The sequence below is a fragment of the Ptychodera flava genome (genome assembly GCF_041260155.1).
Source record: "Ptychodera flava strain L36383 chromosome 23 unlocalized genomic scaffold, AS_Pfla_20210202 Scaffold_23__1_contigs__length_28996876_pilon, whole genome shotgun sequence".
Taxonomy (NCBI): Eukaryota; Metazoa; Hemichordata; class Enteropneusta; family Ptychoderidae; genus Ptychodera; species Ptychodera flava.
In genome coordinates, this window is record NW_027248277.1 from 27,513,165 (window position 1) to 27,538,279 (window position 25,115).

General features: G+C 38.6%; 1 long non-coding RNA gene and 1 pseudogene across 1 annotated transcript in view; one reads left to right on the forward strand and one right to left on the reverse strand.

Annotated features, from left to right (window-relative positions):
• The window catches only part of LOC139123704 (ubiquitin-conjugating enzyme E2 Z-like), a 585,434-nt pseudogene that overhangs the window by 300,712 nt on the left and 259,607 nt on the right, over positions 1 to 25,115 (reverse strand).
• The window catches only part of LOC139123620 (uncharacterized), a 39,313-nt gene continuing 29,789 nt past the window's right edge, over positions 15,592 to 25,115 (forward strand). Inside the window, exon 1 of the long non-coding RNA XR_011549733.1 lies at positions 15,592 to 15,822. This is a non-coding gene — a long non-coding RNA (uncharacterized lncRNA). The remainder of the gene's footprint in view (positions 15,823 to 25,115) is intronic.

Here is a 25,115-nt window from a genome sequence, read left to right on the forward strand (position 1 = left end):
CTAGTTAGTGAGGCCAGAGAGGACCAAGCAGTGAAAAAGAAGACCAACCTCAAGGCAGCCAGTTGCAAATGTGTGATGATCCATCTTTTGTTTCTTTTCCTGAAACAAAGGAAATAATGCAGTCATGGTCTTCTTATAGTACTCTCTCAGCCAGTAGTAACAAAAGGGTCCCTGCTGTTGGACTCCATCAAGAAAGAAAATGATCAATTGGTTTTGGAACTTGAATTTGTGGAAGCCATGGCACGGAATTCCCAACTGAAGCAGAAGCTAAAAGGCCGGAACTACTCCTCAAAATACAATCAGTTCAGTGAAAAAGAGTGAAAAGGTGATGCTGCTGTAAAGTAGGAAGAGAAAAAACTTGTTGTTGTATGTCTCGTCAACATCCAGCTCTACTACATCCGCCTCTGGATCAAGTGAATTAGAGACAACCACCGGAGATACAAAGCAAAGAGGTGGGCACTTAGATTACAAGGCATTCATTTCGCAGAACAGATTAAAAAGAAAAAGCTAAAATCGAGTGCTTCGAGGAAGGCAGCTGATCAAGTGTTGTATATGGTGATATGGCCCCACAAGTTCACTTCCAAGGCCAGTGCTGGGAGTCTAGCTGATCTCACAATTTCTTTAAACTATCACTTCCTGCCCTTGTGTGAGGTGATTTATCCATCATTTTCATGAAGAGCCAGAGAGTCAGAGACAGTACAGAGCAGAGCAACTAATAGACCTCCTCCATCTCACAGAAATTTACTCCTGGCTCGAAGTGAGACAATTTCATCGCTAAGTCCTGCAAGCAATAGAAAGGGGGCAAGTTACAATGATCTCTGACTATTCTCGTCTCAAGGTAAGATGTCTGCAAATTTGGCAAATTAGGCAAAGCCAACACCAACAATAAGGGCAAGGCCCTGCAGGTACTGCGCAGACTACCAAGTAGGTAAATGCAAACATATTACGGACCATCCTAACCCGCCACAGGGGGAAACTGAACATCATATCTGCCATCCATGTCTATTCATACCGAAGGTACAAGCCAATCTCCCAGCTGGTACTTGCCCTCACAAGCCTCAATGGGACAAAGACTGACTACCGTTTTTAGCTCACATTTGGTTTTACCAATGTGAGTTTATCGTATAGGCTGAAGTCGATGGCGTCTGTATGTACGTGTGTTTGTATGTATGTATGTATGTATGTATGTATGTACAGTATGTCCGTCAACATCAAAAACACGCAAACCGCTGCACGTTTCAGCTTGGTATTTGGTGTGTAGATGCATCCTGGGCTATAGATGGGATTTTGTTCAAATGAAGTCTGCATTGCCAAAATTATGCAAATGAGCTTACAAAATGTGAAAATGGTCAAGAATTAATAACTCAAGAACCGCTGTTTTGATTGCTTTGAAAATTTGTGTGCAAGTACCTTAGGTTAACCTTATACAGTTTTATGAATATTGTGAAGATATCCTTAATTTTGTATTTTTGCTGAATTTTTTTGTGATTTTTCTCATTTTCAGTAAAAATTCTTCTTCTCTGAAACCGCCGGCCCAATCGCTCTCAAATTTGGGTTGTCTCTTTGCAAGGGTGTTACTCTTCTAATCTTTAGAAATTATGACAAAATTGGGAAAATTACTATTTTTGTGCAATTTTGTCATTTTTGGTCAAAAAATCTTAGACAGTGTTTCCTTTTTAAAACCCCTGGACAGACAGCTTTCATATTTCGTACACAGACGTACAGAGATGACAATAGTTAGATATGTGGAAATTGTCCTGAAATATAAAAAATTGTATTTTTAAGACAATATTGTCATTTTTGGTCAAGAAAACTTTATCTCAACATTACTTGTTTGATAGCTTTGTAATTTGGTATAAAGTCCCTTGTTTGATAGCTTTGTAATTTGGTATAAAGTCCCGAAAGATGTTATTAGATAAATTTTCTGCTCAAAGTGTTGGGAAACCCCAAAATTTGTATATTTTAGGTACTTTTCTCAGTTTGTGACTTAAATGACCTATACTAACCCAGGATATGTTGTGAGACAATTTTGAAGGCTGTGAACATAATTTTGTCATATTTGATACAATTTGTAGGAAAATTTGATCCAGAAAACAAAGCTGAGATGATTTTTTTCATTTTGGACCAATTTTTGCAACTTTTCTATGTAAGACTTACAAAAACTGATAAGAAATTTGGATCCAGGATAATTCCAGATGTTGTAATCACCACCCACAGTGGAAGGCATTTCACTATCTGTAACTAACTTAAGTGCTGTTTACATTAGAATGATAACACTCATGGCATTAATTAAAAATCTCTAAGGTTGTAAATGTACTTCCTGTCATTTGGTCTTACGTAATACCAAGGGGTGGAACATTTGATATGCAGGACGGGGTAGGGTTTAGAAGATCAATGATGTAGCATTACTTTTTACCAGATCCCTTGTGCATTTTTTGCCCACTCCCACCTTTTCTTTTTATCAAGCCTTCTCTGTTTTTTGTTGTTGACATTTGCTTATGTATTTAGGATCTGCTTCTCCCATTGCTATAGAAGTTGATATGCATGTTCCTAAAGATGACCTCCAGTACCTAAGTTGGAGACCTTATTTGCTTTTGTCATTCTTGTTTTTCCTGGTTTAAATATTTCTCGAATGGACCAATTCAAACCGAATGTGAGCACATAGTGTCCTTGACAGTATTTTTACTAATCCTGATCAGCATTGTTTTCTGCATAGACTTTCATTAAGCATCAGTGGGACTTTTCCAAATGATGAATAGTTCTGATCATTGAGCGCTTGATGCATATGTTTCTTCACGTTTCCGGTCTCTATAAAAGAGGAGGACTGTTGTCATCCACCGTCTGACGAGGACACTAGTCTTGCAGAGACTTGCCTACCATTTCGACCAACAACATCGCACATGCCTATTCATGTCTTATGTCTGGCCACAGAGTTACCCTTTCTGTGCAATAACTGTATAGCTTTCAGGCTAATAACAATCCGACTAGTGGTAAGGGAGCGTTCCCCCAACTTGTCTCCTTCAGTTCAGCCTCAGAGTTCCAACAGCTTACTCACCTTTTGACATGTGATGCCTCTAGTTCCACAGAATCATCCATTCTACATTCTGCTGATACCAATTCCATTACAGATGGCACACCGACCCACAGCCTTAGGCACAGGAGTCTCGATCATACCAAGTTCTGGCTCCAGTTTCCAAAATGTATATACCCCTAGATGGTCATCTGAATATCAATATCAACAAGTGGTCTTAAATCAGCGAAGTGCACCGGCAAACTGCACCGGCACATTTCAAAGTGCGTCCCCATTTTGCGCCGGTATATTGCGCCGCCAAAAACTGCGCCCTTACTCTGCGCCATTGCTAGGTTTCAATGTCAAGCACGCTACTAATAGTCTGTTTTGGTTTAGTCAAGCAATTTCAAATAAATATTCATGTTTTTCGTGGGGAATATGTTGTAATGTGTCACTAAAATGCGGAGGATGGGAGTATTTTTTCCGACACGTATGTGAAGTATGTTTCATAACATCACCCGATAGGGAAGGTAACTCGGCCAGTCGAGTGCCATTTGCATCGTAAATCATAATGTGACCTTTGAATCTGTCTGTAGTTTTCTACCCGAACCTTGTCGGAAAATTCTTGAAGTCACAGTTAAAGTTGCAATATGGATCAAAATTGTCGATTTTTTTTTGTAAAACTAAAGCAAATAGACCATACTACGTTGAAGTACTCTTCTTAGCTAAGCCTCTTACCAATCCCGGCACACAAATACGTTCATTTTGATACGTTGCGGCCGCCTAGAAAAGCTGTTTTGTAAACAAACTTTCAAAACAAAAACGTTGGCCTTTTCTGCTGTGCACGTGACAAGTACACCAAGAGTGATGACGTCGCACTGGAGTGCATGTTGGAGGGGCGATTTGTTAATACGCTGACAGAACTTGACATACTTAATGATAATTCATTGTAAACTTTGCGTTTGCCTAACTTTGATAGCATCACAATGTTTCAGAAATATAAGTATATGGATATGATAAAATGCAGCTCTACAAAAGATCGTGTGATTGATTTTTCTCACCCATATACATGTATGTCAGTGCCGCGCCGTGTGCACCTACTGTATGTACGTTCGATCGATCGTCCAGACCACGTACACCGATCTGGTTGTGTTCACCGCGTGCCTGACAGCGTTTCCACAATCCTCTCCCCGTTGCATGTTGTTATATTTTTCATGTTAAAAGGCGAGGTATCTGCACGCTATATTTATTTCAAAGCTTTGCCCACTTCAGTATCATCCACCACTGCCCCTCAGTCTAGGTCTTGCATGGCCATGTCAGCGCGTCGATCGACGCGTCGTAAATGAGACCATGCCATGACATGTAATGATGGAGACTGCCGTTTTTCTTTGTTTCCGAAAAATGCATATTTGACCTGAAGGATATAGATTATCAATGAATGCTAACAGATCTTAGTTATTTCCTTGCGGGGGGACTATGGCCCGGTTCACATTACAAATCGTGGGGTCCGCACGGCCACGGTGTTGGTAGGTTGGTGTTGCCCGAGGAAACACCGCTGGCTAGCGAAGTTGATCATCACACAGTGGCGACGTTGGTGTTTTCGAGAGAAACTGTAGACAGAGTCTGCCTCCTCGTCATGGTGCAGTAGTCGCGTGTCACTCGTTTTCTGGTTCCATCTTTCGATCTGACCAAACAGTGTTTATTTTGCCGACATTTTTGGCCAATTTCTTCCATTTTTGCAAGGCCGAATCAGTCAGCAGAGACCCAGGGCGCAGGCAGAGACCTGACCGCTTGCCCGTGGGAAGGTGTTAAGGCTAGCTTAGCATGTTGACACGATGTTGCAATTTCATAAACCGTTACCATGCATCAAATACGCATGCGTACATATTCAAATAGTAAAAATGACGTTTCAAATTCTGTGCTTTACTCTCGCAAACAGTACGTCCCAAAACAGCAATTTATTCGGTAATTAATCAATTTACTCAAATTACAGTCATCCCCGTGTTCCTGTTAATGGTCGAATCTGCAATGAAATTGTTGTGGATTTTTCTATAAAGTGAAATCTTCGAAATATGAGGTCAATTCTGATCCATATTGCAACTTTAAAAAGACGCTAATTATACACTTTCAAACTATTTCGATGGCCAAATATCTCTGCCATTATACGTTCCGTCGGGTAACTGTACTCAGTATATGGCAAGAGTGTCCTGTCTCAGTGTCTGAATAGGCGGTGCAGCCGTAAACCAGACACTCCATACTCATTCCCATGTTTGATCGGAACCTCATGGACCGGAATTCTTGCTCTAATTCTGACCTCTGAATCGTCCAATAATTGCTACTTCAAACTCATGACGACCCCAAATGATAAGGAATGTGACTGATTCTTAGACTCTCAGTTCATAGAAGAGTCAAAGTGCAATCACGTTTGCGACTGAACTTGAGACTCCCATTTTGCTTTGTGATGTATATTTGCAAGTGAATTTGGTACCGGAAATCACAAGTAAGTGGCCAAAGTTGGGAGAGCGAATGTCTGGGCTTGAAGTGTACGTGCTCACTTTGAAAGTGCGAGCGATAGTGAGGATGTGAAGTGACCTCGGTCTGTAAGCTTACATTGTTAGTGCTTGTCAGCATTTATTTCATCTCCTTGGTCGAATGAAACTTACGATCAAAGTCACTGCTAAAAAAGCGATACAATCTCCATTGAAGTATAGTGCTGTGTATCATGAGCGAATGGCTGAGTGAATTCATCAATGAAGTCCCAATGGAAATTATTGAAACACACTTATTTCCAAACACCAAGAAGTTGATATATTCGTCTCAATAAAAATATGAATGAGAGATTCATCTTTACATAATGGAGAATAGAATATTATATCTGACTACGAAGAACTTTATTCACCAGGTTTTAAAAATCAGCAAGAGACTGATCGGGCTGGGACGTACGATCCACAGACTGATTCAAAGTACTGGTCAAAGTGAAAGGAGACGCCATGAACACTCAATCCCGACGGGTATTTATATAGTTATGTAAAAAACGGGAGTCATGACCATGATTAGGTTATTCAGAGTCAATAAACCTTGAAACGGACCAAACGATAGCACACAATTACATACAATATAGATCTAGCGTCCTGTGACACTATGGCGGGTTTCCGAGTCCCTGTCGCGGTTTGGAAAACGACCTGCTGACAGCTGATGACAAAACGCGCTCATGCTTTTGATCATAGACCCAGGAGCGATGTTTTGATGGATTTCTAGCTTAATTCCTTACCCCATAAACAACTTGAAACTAAAATGAAAGACAAAAAGACCTGTGAACGGACGAAAGATTTCCTGTAGAAACTTCAGATATTTACTGAGGCGGATCGTCAATTTTTTACATCCATTTTTACATCCATTTTTACATTGAAGTGAAATTTACCTCATGGACTGATCAATTGGAGCACCTAGAATATGGCATTTCCCGTTTGTTTTCCAAAACATCATTGTGGAGTTTCTAACAGAAATGAAAACAATTTTTCAAATGACAACTGATATCGTGTCATTTAAATACGGGCTTTTAATTGTTCATTCATGATAGCTGTCGACTGCCGGACAGGGGATGACACAGCTGCAGCTGTTCGACAGACGCAAAATTGCAAATTCGTCGTCATATGAATTCGAACTAATGGAAATGAAGAGCCAAACCACGGTCCCTCCACAGGACCGTGGCCAAACGAGCAAGTGTTTCAATATATGTTTAGTTACAAGCAAGCCCGACATCGTGAAATCAAAAAGTAATAAAAAAAAATTCACAAATGAATGTCAACTTCATGAAAGCCATAGGTAAAAGTATATCCTAACCAGACACATGGAGCCAGAAACGGAAGTGACGTCATGGTTCGATAAACAGTATAGCGTGAACGACGGCCGATACCGCAAAGTGTGCATCTGACGTCGGCTCATTCTTTCTCTGTTTTCGCTAGTTTCATGTCTTAGTCCCCATTTATCGGTTCTATTCGCCATATTTTATCAATATTCTCAATGAGTTACATAAATACACCAGCTAAATCGATTGTAAAGTAAGAACTGACTGATTTACCTTTCTTGAACTTCAGTATCATGCAATGGTGTAGATGGAATAGTAAGTAGTACGTGCATTGTAACACACACGAAAAACTGAGTAGTATGTCACGATGTCACGTTTATACATATAGAGTATTTGTTTTATTTACCTTTATTTTCCATAATTTACCGTGATATGAGATATGAGAAATAAAGGGGAAAGAAAGCCGAGGTAATGCATAGACATATGTAAGTCAATGTCGACACGCCGTACGCCGTGATCGTTCTTGTCAAGGGTCTATGATTAACTGCAAGAGCTAGAGGGTGTATCTCCTACTTCTCGGCGCCAGTCGCACATGTCATTTAAACGGTCATTGAGAGTCTCAGGTACAGTCTCAGATCAAGTCGCATTTGCTGTTTACTGTAATGAATGAGAGTCTCAGATATAATCTTAAATGAGGTCGCATTTAGTATCTTCTTCAATTTGAGAGTCTCAGATTCAGTCTCACTTCCTGTTTATAAGGGGTCTTAGATATCTGGAACCTGACTCATTTGTAAGTTCTGTAAATAACATTTAAAAAGCTATGACAGGGGAATTTATTTTAGCCTGAGGTTAAATTGGCCAGAATCTCAAAGATTTCAGCAATTCCTGTAAAATCTTACAAACTTTTGAAGCGTTAAGGGAGATGCAAAATTCACAAATTTTGACTGCTGCTGAAGCCATGTCCTTTCACGATACCGCCAAGTGAGTGCAACCCGTCCCATCCAAACCTAACATGGTAGCTCGTACCTCCGAGACTCCATTCTGAAAACATGTCAAAAATCTTACTGGCAAAACATTTATTTTCACACCTTATTGAAAGAAAATTTCTTTACTGCAAGCTCCTGTTTGAGAAGTAACTTATGGTACTGTCCGCTAACTACCTCCATGTGTCCACGTACGTATGTGCGTAGTCCCAAAACAACTACTATTACATAACTTGTTGCAAATTCACGTCATTTTTCGAGCTGCATTTTTCAGGTCACTCGGAAAAGTCGTTGTCACGGATATGACCGTGTGAACGGCATAATTACAGCAGTCTCGAACCAGGGTTTATTAAATATCTACAGTCTACACTGCTAAAGCGTCCTGCTACGCAAGAGCAAGTACTTGATGTTGTTGTGACTCGGAGGAGGTGTTTTGCCGCAGAGTAAGGGCGCAGTTTATAAAAGGCACATTTTATCACAGACCCAATTAATGACTCTATCCTCTCTAGGGACTTATAATCAAAGTACCCATTTACAAGTGGTGACTGTTCATCAACGATGACTTGTTTATCTAAAACTTTGTGGAAGATTGGTATGTGTACATAGAGCAATCATCCAGTATTTGCCTCTTACATGAATGGGAGTACTGTTCCTCTCTGAAGTTACCAAAGAAATGAAATGATTGGCAACTTGCTGACACAGTAATAATATTATTCAAAAAAGCAGTCAACACTTTCAAAGCAGAATCAATTAGGATTTTTTTTTGCAAAGAAAAAAAATGTTAGGCTTGGAGAAATATAAAGAATAAAGAAAAATTACCCGATAAGGGAACAATTACATCTATGCATCATAGTAGGCAGTGTGTGATACTGATGGCTGCATGAAGTCAAGCGATGCAACTGAAGTTCAATATGTGCATTTTTGTGAACGTAATAATAAGTATTTTTAAAATACTATTATTTCTCACAAATAATTTTCATACAAGTACAAATAAGGAGACTTCAAAACAATTAACCTAGTAAATATGATTAAAAGGAGAGTTGTGAACAATTGTATAATTTATTCCCCATCCAATGTCTTTTGCCTTTTTCTGGCTTGTTTGTTTGTCATAGAATACCAGTACAGCATGAAATATCGCTTAAAGCCCCCACTCAATTATCAGATTTATCTTATATAAATATTAGTAACTTGATAAATATTCAATGGAAAACAAAAGAATGACAAACTGTTAATGGGCTATTGACACATTTGCTAATGCGAGAACCTGGGATTGAGAAGGGCGCCTTTAAAGTTACTGACAATAATCTTTCTACTTGACTGTGGAATCTGATTGCTGCTGGTTATGAATGTTCTGTTGTTATGACAAAAATGTGTCAGGGAAAACTGAAAATGATCAATTATTTTATTAAATGTTTCATGTGTCTGCATACTAAGCGGCAAGTTTAAATCTTATGACACAAGTAAAATCAGGGAGCATTCTTTGCCACTTAAACTTAGTTTGTTGAATACGCAATGCATAACATGGGAAGTTCAAAGATAAAAAGCATAGGTCAAGTTTAGATTCATAAATTCCAGTTATTTTAAGGTAAATGAAATTGCTTATATTGACCATCTGAAAACAATATTCGGATATTAATGCTTTTAATAACCAGCGCCAATGTTGAATCAAATATATGAACTATAGATGACATATAAGCAAAGGATTTACTCTCTCATTCTGACTGACAAGGTCTGATTTAGGAAGAAAACTGATGTCTGCAAATTTATCCTGGTTGAACATTTGGCTTCACACATAATGCTATATTCACACTATGTTCCCGGCGACCATGGCAGTCCTGTTTCAGGCTACCGTGGACAAAATAGGATGGACGTTAGACAATGTGGAAGGACGGAATGGGCAAATGTGACTAGCTGTGATTGCCATGGTTTCCGTCCAAATTTAAAAATTGTGACGGTACGGATGAGAAACCTGGTAGGTCATAGTAAAAAGGGCTGAACACAAGGAAATGTGACAGAACAAAGTAGACCGCTACAAAACTTGGAGATTGTCCGTAGTAGGATGGGAAGCAGGGCAATATCATGGTCCTTTCACGTTTTGTCATGTTCTTCTACCGTTATGGTTAGTGCGCATTTTGTCACGATTGCTTCAGGGATTCTGCACGTTTTGTCACGGTTCTCACAGCAAGCCAAATAACTCTCACTTTGCAGCAAACAACAGGGACTAGGATGAGGAGCTACCCAACAAACCCGAACAGGAAATGCTGGGGTAACACAACATAATTCAGATATTAATTACATTACGCAATCTAGGAAGAAAAAGTATGTCCATTGCTTCTATTTTTGTGAGCTGAGCCGGGTCTTGAATGCAATTTTTAGTGTCTCAATAAAGAGTATCAGGTATTTAGAGTTTATTAGTGAGAATATTGGCACATGTATGGTTGATTTCACAGTTTGCTTATACCTAAAGAAAATTAAGTCATTACTGGCTCTTTATATCGGGCCTTTCAATATTCAGCAAGTCATTAGATGATCATCCAAGGGGCTCTGTTTCATCTATCCTTTGGAGCAAACAGGTGTCAAATTATACAAAGACATTACAGGAAATACTTGTATGTTCCCTTAACAGCTTGAACGTGTTTTAAACAACAATTTAGAATGAAATTTTATTTCTATTTATGTTAGGTTTCTTCATGGTATTATTTTTAAATTTAATAAATGCATTGAATGATTTTAAATACTTGTGAATTACATAAAAAGGTTGTATGTTTTCATGCAATTGATTCAATGAAAATATTTTCTAGTTTTTAGAAGGCTCCAAGTTCATGCAACTATTTCTGTTAACAAAGCATGCAGCGCATTACATATAGAGTCTCATATTTGAGAGTATAAATGCTTCTAATTGCAGCTAGATCATGAGTTGTATAGTCCACTAGTGCCCTAAATCCAACCATGACTTTCATGAACTATTATCAGATGCATAAGTCGGTCATTCCATTTCACCACATCCTTTGTCAATGACATTAATTTTGGCTTGTTGGAACATTTTTGCATTGATATTCGATGTGCCTGTCAATGTAAATAAAGAACATAGAAGCCAGTATTTCTCCTATGATTGAAATTTGTGCCCTGATGTAAAATTTTGTGAAAATTTAGTAAAAGTGTATGTCCCGCATAAATTCAAAGTTAATTTTGCTTAAAATGGGCCATGCTATATGATTTTTGTCATTTCTACTTTATCAAATAAATGCATCACCCCAAGGAAACGACGCGGTTAAATATTACAAAAAAGCAATATGTTGTACGACTTTGAAATTGGCTGCCATTCAGGTGGTTTTGGAATTCGCGGGCATTGCCACCGGAAATGATGTAACTAATTGAACGTACAGTGAGTGTGTTCACCTCGGCCATAGCGAATGCTTACTGCTCTGGCTTCAAAATGGTGAGAAGTTACGCTTTTGGTGGCTGAAGTAACTGCAGCCATTGTCAGTTTATTGCATGCCGTATTTGCCAAAATTACAGGAAAGGGTCTGAAAAGAGGCATTCAGACAAGCGTTTTCTGCGGTGCACATTTTCGAGTGCCGTGCTTCGTGTCGAATAAACACGGTTTGGAAGCCAGATATACGGTAAGATAGACTTTAATTCCTGGAGTTACTACATCGATTATGTAATCGCAATGCCGTACCAGTACGACCATTGTCACCAGAAAACGTTCGTGTGTATCATCATCAACTGTTGACAAGAGCGAGAACAGCAGCAAGACTGCGACAGGTTGCCCAAAACATGTCAAGGGGATGCGGGGGCCCAGGGAGAAGTACGGCCGTGTTTACATCCACCAGGACTGAACGCAGATTCAGCTGTTTTACGAAAGTGATTGTAAATAAATAAATAAATAAATAAATAAATAAATACAAGTACTACATCTCGTGTATGTGTAACTCTATAACTAGTAACGTTAGGAGATATCGAATTTTATATTCCTAAAACGTTTACGTAGTAACTGACCCCTGATTGACTGACTCTTTGCGAGACTGAACGATAGGTTGTGCACGGCGCTGCCAGTAACACTCAGCAGTGACACAACGTGTAGCAAAGAAGTTTCATACTCTGACGTAGCAGTCGCGTTGTCGTCATCTGTTTCCTTCTGCTCGACTAAGTCTCCCCTAAAATATTTTAGCTTCTCTGAGAATTTCGCAGTCATGAAACAATGAACTCTGTGCTTTATATCGCTGACACTTAATCACGAAAAAAAAACCTGCGGAAGCGTAGCTGATCACTCCCGTCACAGAAATGGCCAGCTGAGCCGCCCGGCCTCGGCTGCTGCCAGTGTGCCCGATATTTACATCATGTCAATTTTAATTTATCTCTTCCCAAGAATTTGGCTAGACATGTCTTCACGGTCACATATTTTTAAAAGTGCGAATGTTCATGTGAGGTTTTATAACGCCAAACTGAAGATGTTACGGCGAGAATACTACTTTGGTGTTTATGCTATGATGACCCTCAGCCTGTTGCTCTTCCAGCTGTTGATAGGAAAGATGTGTGTTATAATAAACGGGGGACAATTTTCAACTTGATCTCTACTATATTTATCTACAAGCGTCATGGTGTAATTCAAATTTTACATACAGATTTTGAACGAGGCAGTTTATGTTGATAAGTAATAATAAAGTGGGATGGCATAACTCCAGACTTTTATTCATATTTTGGTAGCTTGCGGTTGTGTGTACGGTAGTGCACTGGTGTGTTTGACTGTGGTCACGGTGGGCTTGTTACTGACGCAATGGTCAACAAGAGTTCCGCTCTTGTTCTCGTTTAGGTTAAGGTCCCAACTGTTAAAATTTGCAGGCCTGTAAATTCTGAACAGCTTTGTCATATCTTCTGTGACGATGACATTGTCAGTATCATTAGTAAGACAGGCAATGAAATCAAAGTCTACAGCACATTAACTGTTAACCATTTCAATTTTAGCAAAATCCAGTCATATTAAAACAATCTGCTGTTTCTATCTTTTATTTCAATTCACAATCGTCTTCCTTGTGTGTGCATACAGGCACAAATAGCTTTCAAAACGTTGGTATTTGAGAGAGTTTGATAATTCAAATATATTCACAGTAAAAATAGCTGACTTTGTTTCATTTGAAATTTTGCTCAAACTATCCCTAATTAGAGTAATATATTATCATTGTCGTTTTCACATGCAATAACAGTGGGTTTATTGAGAAGGAGATTGAATAATTTGTCATCAGATATTGAACAATCGACTAAGGGGACATTTGGCTATAATCAAATATGTTTAAGCATGGTGTTTGATTATTGGCAGCAATGACACAACGAGGAACTAACGTGAACACATGAACTTTATTTGTAAGCTGCCATGCCATGCTTGCCAACACCAGAACAAGGCTTACAGGCAAAACCTTTGCCATAGAGGACGACACCACTACACATGGCAAATGTATATATACATATATAACAGGAGTTGGACATATACCCTGGTACACTATAGATTTGTAGACTATTTTTTCTGGCCAAAAGGAAATAAGTTGCTTTGTATCTTTGTTTTGTTTTCTAATTATTTTTTCAACAGATAGTAATGTTCTTGAATAAAAAATAATCCCAATGTGAGAGCATATCATTTATTAGTCCCCACGGACACCGTCCGGGGGACTTATAGGTTTGGTCATGTCCGTGCGTCCTTGCGTTCATGCGTCCGTCCGTCCGTTCACGCAGATATCTCAGAGACGCCTGGAGCGATTTTGTTCAAACTTGGTACAAGGTAAGATAGTACCCTACCTCATACAGATGCACGTTGATTTGTTTCACAATGCGATCAAATTTGGCCGTGTTAGAGGACTTTTTAATTTTCACCTCCATAGACTCCCTGTATAAGGCAGTCCATAGACTCGCATGAATAAGGAAGTCCATAGACTCCCATGTATAAGGCAGTCCATAGACTCCCATGTATAATGCAGTCCATAGTCTCCCATGTATAAGGCCAAGAAAAATAAAAATTTAGTTTCTCATCGTATTCATATTGCAAAAAGGATGCAGTGACACAGTTTTTAGTCCCCACAGATAAAGTCCAGGGGGCTCATAGATTGGGTCATGTCAGTCCGTGAGTCCATCCATGTGAGCCATCCGTTCACGCAGATATCTCAGACACTTTCACAAAATGTCACGTGACCTTGGTGACCTTTGACCTCAGATATACATATTATCCATAACTCAGTAACCACAAGTGCTACACCCTTCATATTTGGTATGATGGGACACCTTATGACGCCACATATTGTTCCTCATTAATTATATGCATATCTAATTTTGAGCGAGCCAATAGAGCCAGAGGTATGATTTTTGGTATGTAGGGATAACTTAGCAATACAATTTTTTTTGACAAAATGTCACGTGACCTCAGTGACCTTTGACCTCAAATATACATATTTGTCCATAACTCAGTAACCACAAGTGCTACACCCTTCATAATGGTATGATGGGACACCTTATGACGCGACATATTGTACCTCATTAATTATGCACATAACTAATTTTGAGCCAGCCAATAGAGCTAGAGGTCTGATTTTCGGTATGTAGGGATAACTTAGCAATACAATTTTTTTGACAAAATGTCGTGTGACCTTGGTGACCTTTGACCTCAAATATACATATTTGTCCATAACTCAGTAACCACAAGTGCTACACCCTTCATAATGGTATGATGGGACACCTTATGACGCCACATATTGTTCCTCATTAATTATGCACATATCTTATTTTGAGCGAGCCAATAGAGCTAGAGGTCTGATTTTTGGTATGTAGGGATAACTTAGCAATACCATTTTTTTGACAAAATGTCACCTGACCTCGGTGACCTTTGACCTCAAATATACATATTTGTGCATAACTCAGGAACCACAAGTGCTACACCCTTCATATTTGGTATGATGGGACACCTTATGACGCCACATATTGTACCTCATTAATTATGTGCATATCTAATTTTGAGCAAGCCAATAGAGGTAAATGTATGATTTTTAGTATATAGGGATAGACTATAGGATAGAAATTTTTTGACAAAATGTCATGTGACCTCGATAACCTTTTACCTAAAATACACGATGATGTCAATAAATTAAGTAACCACAAGTGCTATGTCCTTTATATTTAGTAGGATGGGAGACCTTATGACAACACATGCTTTACCTCGTTAATTATGCCCATATATAATTGTGCGCAAGCCAATAGAGCTAGTGGTCTGAATTTTGGCATATATGGATAAATTAGCAATACAATGTTTTTTTTCAAAATGTCATGTGACCTTGATGACCTTTGACCTTGAATATGTATATATATGCATAACTCAGTTACCACAAGTTCTTTACGCTTCAATTTTGATAGGATAATAGACCTTAAGATGTCACATCTTGTACCTCATTTATTATGCACATATGCATTTCTTGGCTGGCCAATACAGCTAGAGGTCTGACCTTTTTTCCCGATTTAGAACCATAACTTAGACATGCCTCTTGTTTCAAATTGGGAACAATGAAATAGACCTATGTGTCCAAAGATCTGAACATATACACTCCAGTGATACTTTTTAATGACCACATTTTCCTGCCCCATCAAGACTAATACTCCTATTACAAGTGGGGACTATGTCATTGTCAATGACTTGTTGCATAAGGGGATTGTGCCTACTAAAGTAACATTACATTTTATAATGAGTTCAAAAAAAGACTAGTTCTTATATAGTCATGCTATATAATTTCATTTGTGAGAATTTTTGTCCTTCAGATCTACCAATAATGCCAGTAATCTTTTCAAAGGATATATATTATTTGTATTATCGATGGGTTCTGAATTTATTTTCATAATTGTATACAAATACGTGTACTTCATTGTTTTCATATTTCACTCTTCAGGAAGGTTATACTCCACTGCACGTGGCTGCCCACGAAGGCCATAAAGATGTTGCAGAGATTCTCATTGGTGCTAAGGCAAACATAGAAGCTCTCACAAAGGTAAGTGTAACTATCTCCTTAAGCAGAAAGACATGTGTGTACTTCAATTGTTTGCCGATTTGTTTACATGCTGACCTTTAGGATGTATTTTATTCAAATACGCTGTAAACAATTGGGATAACTTTACATAGGGTCTCAAATAGAGTGTGACTTCTATATCCAAATAATTAAAGTTGAAGTAACACATGAACAGTTCATGTGTTACTTCAACTTTAATTATTTACATATAGTAAATCATACCCTTTTTGGGACCCTACGTATCAGAACTACCACAAAGTTTGTCATTTTTCTATTATTTTTGTTGATAAATTATGGCCTTCTCAGAGTCAAAGAATGTGCAGTAGAGAGAACCAGACAATTTTCATTTATATTGTCTGTGGAAAGAAACCACTGTATTTTCAGATAAGCTGTAAAATCATTGGTAAAGGTGTGTCAAAAAATTGCACATGAAGAAGATTTGTTACATTCAACACAAACGGCATAATATTGCAGTTATTTAGTCTAAATGGAAAATATCTTAAAATATCACTGGTTAAGCATTTGGAATATAAGTTGATGTGTCAATCTGCATCGTAATGCACAAGTTGTTTGTTATCAAACCATCAGCTTAGATCTCTATCACAAGATGGCAGTGTCTTAATGTTCCTGGTCTTGATTCTCATTTTACCCTTTTGTCAAGGCATACAACTGTATGTCAGTTTGTTTTGTGATCTAATATGGTCATTTATCGGTACATAATTTGTTTTTAATTTGTCTGTCCAAAGCCATATGCTTTGAAATTCTTACTTGCAGTTGATCTTAAGAAGGGAAAATATAGTACAGTTGGCTGCTGTGCATTTATTATGATAAAATGATAGATTCATGTATTCTTTTAGATCTTAACTTAATCTGTGATGAACTTTTAAAATTATATTTACCATTGTTCACTAATACACTTAGCATATTTACACCAACACAGCATATTGAGAGCTTCTAAAATTATAATATCAGTACTTTATGGTAACCTGAAGTACATCAGTACATTATGGGAACCTAAATGGAAGGTTTCAATTATTAGCCAGTGACACCTGAACAGATTTTCCACACAAATGATGACACACAGTAGGAGTGTAGTACATGAAACTTAATAATGCTAGCGTATCTATTAATATTATATTATTATTTTTAAAAGTATCTTTAGGGAACTAAAAGTTTCAAGTTATTCTCAGACTGAAAAATGAAGCACAATTCAACAACATGATAAATGCTAGCATTGTTATGAGATCTTGCTAATTCAATGAGCCAACAATAACTATACAACAAATATGGCTGCATCCCAGCAACATGATTGTCTTTTGTGTAGTTTACAGAAATGATTATCTTTGAAAATAACCCTTTCAGTTTTTCTGTCTCTTATTTTTTGTACATTATACCAACTAAATGAGGTTGTCGAGAAATATGCCATAGAGTTTGAAATGTGCAAATTGTGAATTTCTGGTACTTCACATGTAAACATTGAAAGGAAAGGTTAGTGAATTAATGACAATATTTTAGCTAACCAATATTAAATTGGGTGCAAAATAGATTTCAAAGTTCTTGTAAATTATAAAAGATAACTTCTAGCATGTTATCATGTTATCACATGAACTGGCCCGAATCTCCACCTGTGTGACGTAGAACAGGACGGATAAGAAATCCGAATTACCCCTGTTGTACGTCATCAACCGAACTTTTTTCGTGCATAGTACCGTTCATACATGCAGGCGTCGCGACACAGGGATTTGTTGTGATCCAGCCGTGCAAGTTCGCACGTTATTTTTACAAAAAGGTGACCAGATAAATCCAGACATGGAAACATAGAAGTCAGGGGTTTCAAAATTGACCGGTTACTCTCACGATTTCGCCGGCTACTTTTTTTGGAAATTTGAACTCTTTCATAGCTAAAATAATTTTTACCTTCTGAAATGATACGGACAAGTTTCATAACTTTTCAACGGCTTTTATGTGAAACAAAATTTAGAAGACGAGCGACTACTACGATCGCCTTGTACTACGATGCAACACGGTCTTGCGTATACTGCCTCAATAAAAATCGGAATTGCAATTGACGATTCTATTGGCTACCTGAATTGCTGATTCCTATTTTGTGACCTTTATATATGCTAATGCAAATGTGCATACTACACATGTCGGCCGTCGTTAGCTCAACTCAGAATGGTCGATGAACAAATGGATGACGGAAGCGATCGCAAGGTAAAGCTTCGCTGTACGATCCTCGGTTTTGAAGTGGACCAAGAAACAAAAGAAGGATAATTTACCTGGATTTAAACTGTTTTCGAAGGCGATGACCTGATTTTTTTTCTCACGAAAAACTTTCCGATTACAGTTGGAATTTTAGTAAGCCGATGTGCGTTGCACTGCGGTAGGCGTAATTGTTAAGGTATATAACCAGCTGGACGTATGATATGTACTGCTCTTCGGTTCTATCGACGCCCAGAGTGCATGCATTACAATACGATCAGACCTCTAAATTCACTCCAAAAACGATCACCAGGTTAAATCCAAATGTGCACTTCTGAACGTACAAATTTTCATATCCTACATCAAGGTTCTTACTTTGCATACCCATATAGTCAAATAACCTTGAGGATCTTTGATTCTATTTGAGCAATATGGTAATGATTGTAATTTTTTATCATTATTCGTTATATAAATTATCCTTTTACCTCCCCAGAGGTATAAAAGTTCTTCATCTACAGATTTCCAGACCAAACATCAGGGCTCTTAATTTGAAGCATAACATTATGCATTAATGAAAAGTTTCTAATTTACTGTGCTTAAAATATAAGTGTTTCATCCAGGATGGCATCAACAAGGGGGATTTTTCCCCTTTACCAGAAAATTTCGGGGGCATTTCACCAGTTCATGTGTTCTACTTGTACCTCTAAGGTGTGACTTGCACCATTTCATGGAAGGGGAGTGGTCCCCTTCACAATTAATTGGGGGTGCCAACATTTCAACAGAGGGGGAATCCCCTATCTCCCTGTCTAGATGTAACACTGCACATATCAAATTTATATCATTAATAATAGTGAATTATTATAGTTTACCTCCTAAAAGCATAGACGCTCTAAAGACTTCAGTTTTCTTTGTTCAAATTATCGTCAACATTACCACATTTTGTCATTTTAAATTATGAATTATCATATTTAGGCCTAATCTCCCAGGAAAATTGCTTTTATGATATGAACACAAATTGCCCTGGAACACTGCTGAGAATTCTCCCGAAAATACTAGAAATTCAAGTGACTGTAAGCTGTAAAAAGTAAATTTTAGCTCATTTTTCAGGAGGGGAACACCCTCTCCCCGGACCCCCCCCCCCCCCCCCCCCCCCCCGACGACCACCGCTTTGTGGTCATGGCAGCTGGAAGCCGCCTACTTTTCCATTCTAGCCCCTTACTTAAAACTTAATGAAACCTCTGATAGAAGGCATATTTGTCCAACGAAATTTCAAGTCGCTAAAACTATAGCTTTTCCCGAGAATCGAATGGAGATATCGACGATCGTTTTACTTTAATGGCTCAGTAACGTCGCGGCTCCAGTCAAGTCGTGTAGGCTCAAGTGGACGTTGTACCTGCCGATCCCGGTTGACGATTAATCGAAACCTTACACCTCAACGTAAGTTAAACTGAATAAATGAGTACAGTATAATCTTCGGGAAAGCGACATAGGAGGCACAAGCATAAATTCATTCGACTAACAACGATCAATTTCCTAATAATCGCACAAAAACTCCGTAAATTCTCGCTCGGAATCAAACTTGCAGTGCGGCATAAGGCTGTAGCGAAGACATAAGCTGTCGAGCTGTGTGCAGCGCTGTGGAATACGTACTTCGAAAGTTGACTCAGACAACACTCAAAACAGAGTTTCCGTCAAGTAACAAAATTAGGATGTATCCACGGGCGAGATATGTGTCACTGCAAACATCAAAGTCCGTAAGACGAAAACATTGACGACCGAGATCGGGATTGACGAGTTGACACCGGCAGAGACCGGTGACGGCAACGTTGTGGGCACAAACATGCAATGAGTGTGTCATCGAACGGAATCTTTCGCGCTCGCAAAGGTCGTAAACTTGTGTGATATTTTTAAAGCCACGGCATCTCTGAGAATGAGAATTACTGTTTCGATCGTGTCATTGCATTTACTTCTTCATAAATCTATTTGTAAATATTCTAAGTAACTCTGAATACTATGGCTATCCGTCGCTAGCACGGTGAAAGCTATGTCCGCCGATGGCCAACTTGCCTTGGCATCGGTACAGCGCGAGACAATGATTGACACGTTCATGTGACCGAATCCGTATGTCTGATGGGTTGAGATACAATTTGATGTAGCAAATTTCAGCTTGATGGGATTTATGAATGAAAGTATCACCTGGATGACGGCCGCTTTATCTTTAAATGAAAGTAATCCGCGTAAGTAAAACACAAATCTCGACAAAATTCATACAATTTGTTACAATAATTTGATCCATCTACGTCAAAAGAAAAATAAAAAGACTGTTCATGTGATAAATATATAATCCCATGGTATTTTCTCTCGGCTCGAAGTTGTACGGCTCCGCGAAAAACACTTGTATACGATGACATCAAACAGAGAAAAATACCATGGGATTATATATATGCATTATAGATTGATACAAAACAGGCCATACTATATATCTCAGTGTGTATTAAAGTAATACATGTATATGAACGTACCAAAGAAGGTCATGCATACCGGCAAAGTCACCCATATGCGTTCGCTGTAAGTAGTTTTGTTACAGTGAAAATATAATTCGTATTTTAACATGTTAAAATACAGGTTCATATCAGTACCGTCTAAACAATAGGAGAATGGCAATACAGGCATAGCATGTATGATAAAATCTTATAACATATGTTGAAAGTCATTAAGCATTTTTACTTCAGGCAATTCCTAATTGGGATCGCTAGAGGGCGTTGACTATGATGCATATCAATCACTTTGTCACCAGACTTTTCAACAAATTTTACACGTTAGAAGTACCGTAAAGGGATACTGCACCCTCTTGTTGTAAGATTTTACAAATGGTATCTCTACGGAAGTTAGGCTGGTATGCAGTTGTTATTCAGCACATGTGTAACAGTCCTGCAGGACAGCAAATGTAACTGTGAAGTAACCGCGGTCATGCAGCATAGCAGTTGTGACTGGCATGCACCTCAAATGCTGCAGCACTGTTACAGCAATGTCGAGCATGCCTGTAGCAGGAATGCAGCAGCACTGTTACAGCCATGCCAGCACAGGAGTGTATCAGGTATGCTGCATCACTGTTACAGCCATGCCAATGCAGGAATGTATCCGGAATGCTGCATCACTGTTACAGCAATGTCAATACAGCAATTTAGCAGATTGGCATTTGATGGCTGCTTTTTTTTTCTGCTGATGAGAATAGTAAGTAACTAATATATACAGACAGAACAAATTGCAGCATTATATCTGACTGTATTTTGTGTTTTGGAGAATTATCAGATACTTCAGCAAGAGTCTACGAAACTAAATCTACACAAGTTGATTTATTGCAAATACATCTTGATTTACATTAAGTTGGAGCCACAAAATGTAATTACATGTCCTGTTTGCCCTTCTCATAGCAATAGCAGATTTGCTGCAAAACTTTGTGTTAAACTCATCCAATGAAAAATCTATTAAATCTATAAAAGGCTAATACAGATAAAGTATGGCATAAACCTTCGCCTCAGATCGCCTCCGCATCGCCGCTAGATCGCCTCCGTATCGTTTCCGACATCGCTGTCGCCTCAGTTTGTTTATTTTCTATATCGTTTCATTACCGCCTCCGTACCAGCTTTGTATCGCTTCCGCATCGTATCAGCCTAAACATCGCCGCTGCATCGTATCAAGTCAATTTCATGGTCCCAATTGGCCACGGTATATTCACTCAAAAATGCAACAGCAAAGTTGCCGTCTTCGGAAATTTCGCCGCCTGGCATTGCCGAAGTTTTTGAGAGTAAAGACATACCGGTACAAAATGAAAGATCAAATACATTATCCATTCATGAAATGTTGCTTCAACACACAAAAATAGGAACAAAGTTGGAACATATTGTGATTATGATTCGCTACTTTTGCAAATTGCTTTTATTTGATATCAAGTTTGTATACCGTTTTATTTGCGAACATTTTTGTAACAAGATAGCACTCTGCCAGGGACAGACATTAACGGTTGCAAGTGAAACTTGAAGTCGCGTTCGGGCAACTGCAACTGAAACACCAGTACCGTTTGCCCGATGAGTCAAGTGTCAAAAAATGACGTGGTGGGACAACTTTTCCGCTGACTAGAAACCCAAAAATGTGCGGTACTGTATGCGGATGACCATTTTATATGACTGAAATCAGTATTTTTACGCATAAATACATGTACATGTACGTCCGTGAAAGCGCACAAGAAAAACCTGGCCGGTACAAAGTAAGGAGAATTGCTAAAATAATAATTGCAGTGTATCACATACTAGGTTAACACATACAGTGATGCCGCCACGAATTCTCCCAACGCTTTACACAGTGACCTTTAAACTCGATTGACGTGAATACATTATGACGTTGAGGAAGTCTGTGACCTTTAGTCACAACAAATTGCTGATGCATGTGTTGTATTCGAAACACCGTCATGATGAGCGCACTATTTGTTGAAAGGGGTTAGGAAATATCACGAACATTTACAAACCCATTACGTTTGATAAGATTACCTTACTGTTGAAAGAAAGCAATAAAGGATAACCAAGTAATGGAGAATGGAAGTTCAAGTGACGGAACTGCAAGTAAAACCAAACTTATTTGTGGTATTTTTAATCCTCGGTCCCTCTTCCCTAATAGAAGAGTCCTTTTTTGATGTCATATCCGCCATAGCTGTATGCCAGTCCGGTTGTGTCAACGTCGCGATGCGATGGACGATTATTTTCTTTCTTGACAAGAGAGATTTCATGTGTCACAGCACGATCCAAATTAATGACCCTTTTATTTGAGGCATTTCACTCATGACTACAACAAATTTTATTGCCATATTGTTTATTTTTATCTTTGAAAGGTCTGTGTTTTTGCGTGCTGCTAGGCCTAAGCACTGTGCATGCATGATGTACTGTAGACCCACCTCAGTTGAATTTGTACGGAGCTTGACGTCAAATCGTATGGTTTGTTTGTCTTTTTTCTGAGATTAAATTCAAGCTGCAATTTCCTAGAATTGCATACGTTCTTTAAAATCGAACTTTGATGAGGAATTTCATGTCAGTTACATAGGCTCGGAAACGTCCGTCTGTGTTCATTTTGCTGCGCAGGCAATGCGTTTCTACATGTCGTTTGCCCCCGATCGACTTTGCTACTCTCCTCAGCTGTCTCCTACACTTCATACGCTAGCCCATCGGGCTAGTAGAGGTACCAAAAGTTACTTGCCCTGCTGTAAAACTGCTAGCCCGTGTGTTTGGGGTAGTTAATTTGCTCACTCCTTTAAAATATACATTCCTACACTGGTGAACAGAGTATTCGGGTCGCTTCCAGCACCCGGAAGTAATAGTGCAGAGGCGATCGTAGTTGAGTGATTGATCCAACGATGTGTCCAAACAATTTGGGGCGAAAAATTCAATTCGCAAGGGTGGCTAATGACTTTCAAAATTTTTTTGCAGAATGAGAAATTTATTCGCATTTTGCGAGGATGGCGAGCACCAGCGTGAACACTACAGCAGGCCTGCTCAGCTGTTGATAGAGGTCATGGCAAAAGGTCGTTTAAATTAGCAGCCAGTGAGCATGGTGAGCGATTATGCATGGTTGCACCGTCAAAAGATCGCGATTTTTGTGATCGTGAATATTGCAAAAATAAATCGTTCGCGTATTGTTCTTTTTATTGCTCGACGCGATGCAAGTTTAAAATGAAAGGACACACCTTTTATGGGCGGGAATGAGGCGATGCGCTAGTGAAACGATACGGAAACGATACGGAAACGATACGAAACAACCGAGTGAGCGATGTTGGATTGGGGGTTGGGCGGTGCGGAAACGATACGGAAACGATCATGAGGCGAAAAAAGCGAAGCTTTGAGCGATACTTTATCTGTACTTTTCCATGTAAAATAATTTCTCAGTCCCCTGAACTTTGATTATTCGACATGTTGTATATATTCACAGCAGTTGACAAATGAAACTAATCTAGTAATTTGATCTAAATGAACTACTGTACGATTTGTTAAGTTGAAAATTTCACAGCTAAACTCGTCATATCTGGCTGACTGACAATGTGATAAGTGCCTCAAAATACAAAGATCAAGCTTCCTATGACCATCACCAATCAGCACAAAAGTGGTCAGTTGTCCGTATGACTAGAACACAAAAAAAAGGGGAAAAAAATCTCAGTTAGTTACTCTGGCCTTAAATACACTGCTTAAATCAAGTAGGCCTACTTATGGTAAACAGTCTTGCCCGAAGTAAAATATCATGAGGGCCACAAAGACTTCATTATTAAAGGGCAGCTTAGTGGCTATAACCTTTAATGATTATTTCCAGGGTTTTAGTTTCATGTATCTACTTCAGATTCAGGTTCAACTCCCAAAATAATGTTGAATTGAGCAGTCTTGTGAATATAGAATGCAATCCCAGGTATTTTGTTATTGCTGCCTTCTGGATATTAGTCAAGACTATAATTTATTTGTCACTGCATCTGAGATACCAATTTTTTGGTGGTTTATGGTGAAAGGGTGGATCTACATAATTTTTAAAACAGTGAGGGTCTTATACTTGAGCAGGGGCTTTTAATCGGATGAATACAGTACATAATTTGTACATAAAATAAAACATATGTACAAACGATAAAGCTGCAGTCCTGAATCAATTCATAAAAATCCACCACTGGAAAATATAATCACATGCTTTGAATTTGGATGGATTCATGCTGCAAAATAGTGAGTACTGCTCATTCTGAAGTGTAACCATTGTCAACAAATTAAGAGCTGGATGTAATGTGATTCCTATATCAAAGAAATCATAGTAACAACAGTCATACAAATGATGATTTTTTTACTGAAATTCCATTTGCATTTGTAAAACTGAGGAATGAGCAAACATTGATAATCTGATTTTCAGCTTGTTTTTTTTTTTAATTGTACGATTACTTCTTCAGGCTTGACAACAATATTATGTTTAGCCAAGATTCTGAGACATAATGGACGTAAGTGACAAACCACGAATACACCAAGTTAACATACGGCTATAAACTATTCTTGTCATTG